General features: G+C 43.2%; 1 protein-coding gene across 1 annotated transcript in view; it reads left to right on the top strand.

Annotated features, from left to right (window-relative positions):
- Positions 1 to 1065: 1065 nt before the first annotated feature.
- Positions 1066 to 3626, top strand: part of LOC112970855 (urotensin-2 receptor-like) — a 4150-nt gene continuing 1589 nt past the window's right edge. Inside the window, exon 1 of the mRNA XM_026075699.1 lies at positions 1066 to 1087. The gene's annotated coding sequence lies outside the window, so the exon portion shown is untranslated. The remainder of the gene's footprint in view (positions 1088 to 3626) is intronic.

The raw sequence follows: 3626 nt of genomic DNA on the forward strand, positions 1-3626 counted from the left end.
TTCAAAGATAGATGAAGAACTATGCACATCATTGCAGAGTCTAAACATTGATCCAATGAGATTCAATTGCCAAGCTGCAGAGATTACATATTGGTGTGTTAGTAACTTGAGAAAAGGCTCTGTATAACACAGGCTATTCATTTAAACAGTGCAGCTGAATCAATCGCTGGGTGTCCTGTGGGATGTTATGCAGCAGTTGCCTTCGATACCTCGTTGTCATCCACTTCCACTAGAACATTACATTTCATTTATAGTCTCTAAACTCACAGTTGATTACTTGGAGCTTTGACCCTCAGTTTAGGATTAAGAAATGAATGCATGGGTCTCATGTGGCAGTGTGTGTTCAGAGCTCGAATGAACCTCACCCTTGGGCTTCTCCAGAGCTGGCTCAAACTCTGCCTGTCTCATCTGGAAACTGTATCAGGAACTCTCTGAACTTAGCAGAGTTAAATGCTTTCCTGGTGTTTTGTCTGGTGATTGGCTAAATCCTTTCACTTTGTGCTGAGTAGGAATCCAACAGGAAAGGTAGCAGCTACGTGGTGATGGGGCACAACAACATCACAAGAAATGGCAGTGCTCACCTGACCAAGTAAGGAGGCAGCATTAGTGGAACTGAAAGAAATCCCGTCCCAGGGCGGGATCTGCGCACCGCGGCATYGTTCAGCTTGGAAGGCGAGAGTCTGAAGTACCCTGAGAAAGAGGAAAAGAAGGCATTTCACATGTTCCCTATCCTCAAGTGCAAAATTCCCTCCCTACAGTAAAATTCAGTAAGGACTACACTTCAAGAGGACTACAGTGACAGTGAGCCGCTGCTTCCAAACATAGGCTCAGTCACCCCCTTCTCCTTGCCCAGCCTGCATTTAGTTCTGAAGTCTGTCACGACTGAACGGAGTAATCAGAGCCTGCTTTCAATTTGCAAAGACTGCAGCTTTCAGCTGCCCACCATATATATACTTACCTTCATAACTAAACAATGGAGCACCAGCTATTCAGTAAGCAAACCAACGGTTTTATAAAAATGACATCGGACATGACTATTTAAATAGTTCCCATTCTGTCAACCACTATCTACTTCTATCATCGACCTCTTCAGGAGCAGACTATTTAGTTAGCAAATTCTAAAATTAGGCACTGAGCACCTGAAAAAACTTCCTATTCAAAACAGGCAATAAAATGCAAAAATCAAGCTATATTTTAAGATGGCTGGATATGTTTTTGTGCAGTAGCACAAATGCCTCCACAGGGGAACTTCTGCATATAAAGTACATTATTAATCATTTTCATATCAATACTTTTTAGAATATTACAAGAAAAAACACATGGGATTAACAGATTTTTTAGGTTTGTAAGAGACAATTAGATCCTTGATGACTTGGCTTTGTGTGTAATATGTCCCTGAGGACTTATTCTGACAATAATTCTGCCTGGAGCTCCATATTTCTATTCAATTAAAATATATCTTCCAGAAAGGCACCTGCAGTCCTTTCTTCATCATCTGGAAAAATGGAAAATTCACCACTTCTCTTGGGAACCTGTCACCCACACTGCTAAAATGTGTTTCTTGTGTACTCAGACAAACAGAAAACATTGGTATTCCAGACTCCTACATCGTCCCCTTTCTAATTCTGATTGATCACAGTTGTCCTATGCTCCAGGCCCAACTCCATCAGGTACTAAGTGCTATGTCAATCCCTACGGGTGTGCGGAAGAGACAGCGAGAGCAGAACATGGGAGGGAAGAAGTGCATCTTGCTCAAAGAACAGGCTTCACTCTGCTGCAGAATGACTTCAGGCAGCAAACTGTTTTTTAAAAGTAGGAATAAGTGCCCATGGATACATGTAAGGCATCCTACATGTTTAAGAAAACAAGTGTCTCAGGGACTCATTAATGCTTAGCTTTGCTCAATTAAATACTCTTCTACTGGGGGGGGAAAAAAGGAAAATTAGAAGTAGATACTTACTAAACATATTCTGTAATTCTCTGTTTAGAAGAAAGCATCTGTCTGCTCATTTCCACCATCTCATGTGATCACCCAGAACAAATCAGGTAACATGGCAGTGAATTTTTGGCCGCCTGCTCTGGCAGTTAAAGCAAAGATGGAAGACAAAACAATCCAGAGAAGAGCTTCAAAACCAAAAAAGAAGAAAGGATGGCAAAAGTTTCGCACTGCCTAATTCTCGGGGTGCGTGAGAGTCTCATGCCAAATCCTGATCCTACMGGAAGCCTGTGGCAGTTGATCCCATCGAGTGCCGTGCAGTGGAGAGTCAGCCCCAGTGAAGTATGTGCCTGCATTCCCAGCTGCCGGCTTGGCCGCCGCAGAGGGCAGGAGCTGGGACGGCGCCCGAATTTGGAGTGAAGAAAATGCCCATCTTAGCGGCTGGGTCTAAGCATTTCAGCACGATAGCTGAATCTCAGAAAGCGAATTCCTGTCTGACAAAACCTCATTTGAGAGTCTTCTCTCCCACCAGTATTCAAATCATATTTGCACTGGCCACTTTATTCAATGTAATTTAAGTATTTGGATAGCTTTGGCAACATGCCTGTACTCATTCATRGGCAATACTGGGTAGGACGCAGAGCTGGACATGCATTGGTTAACTTTATAGTGAATTACAACTGAGTATTCAATACAATATTTTTATAGGGCTAAATCCTGCTCATACTAGTCGACAGGAGTTTTTCCACTTTGTAGCATGCCACAGGGAATCAGAGACAGCTTTCACAAAAACACTTTGAGCGGGGATTAAAACAAGTAAATAAACACATAGCCATCAGTTTAGCAGCCTAGTAACTCACAAAACTGTTTGAAGGTGCAAAAGGCAGTTAATTCCTATTGGAAATCAATGGCAACTGAGGAAATACTTCTCTCTTGTACCCGTGGAAAGCTGTCTTTTAAATATGGATTGCTCTAATCTCTTCTTTCTTTAAAATAAGATCAAAAGGTAAGGCTCTCATTGATTTTGCAACTGTCGCCAGATTTCCTGTCTGTAACTGCTTGGAAAAGTTGTTTCTGTAAACCTCATTCATCACATTCTGTACTGCAAGCTATTCAGATGAATCAGCTGTCACTAAAGTTCAAATTAAAACCTTACTATAACATTGCCATGCTATTCAGAGTAAAGGAAAAATGCATTTAAAATATAAGCTATTTCAAAGAAAAAGAGACTATTTCTACCCCAATTTTGTATCCGGCTCCATCTAAGTCTATCTCTGAATATATCTAAAACACTATGTACCTGAGAAACACAAGAGGGATCCCTGTCTCTTCCTACAGTTGTTCCCAGACAGGTTTCTTCACCTGACTCTGCAGAGTTAAGTAAAGCAATGAGTTCCGACTTGCCAGAGAAGCTAACCCTGGAAAGACAAAACAAATTACAGTACAGTGGCAAAGAGAACTTTTCAGCCTAAGTCTCGGCGTTAGTTCTTGTTTCGCAGGGAGCAGGGAGGACACCGTACTAACTTTGCTGCCGGTCACAGTCCCGCGCAGCCTCCCGGACGGGAGCCCGCGTCTTCCCGGCCYTTCGCACAGGACAGCGTCGCCAGGCTGAGTACAGCCAGCTGCGTAAGACCAGGCTGTGCATCCCCCCGTCCCCCGCAGACCTCCTCCGCACCCCTCGCAGCCCGAG

This window comes from Apteryx rowi, unplaced genomic scaffold (assembly GCF_003343035.1).
Source record: "Apteryx rowi isolate R43461 unplaced genomic scaffold, aptRow1 scaffold_41, whole genome shotgun sequence".
NCBI classification, from domain to species: Eukaryota; Metazoa; Chordata; class Aves; order Apterygiformes; family Apterygidae; genus Apteryx; species Apteryx rowi.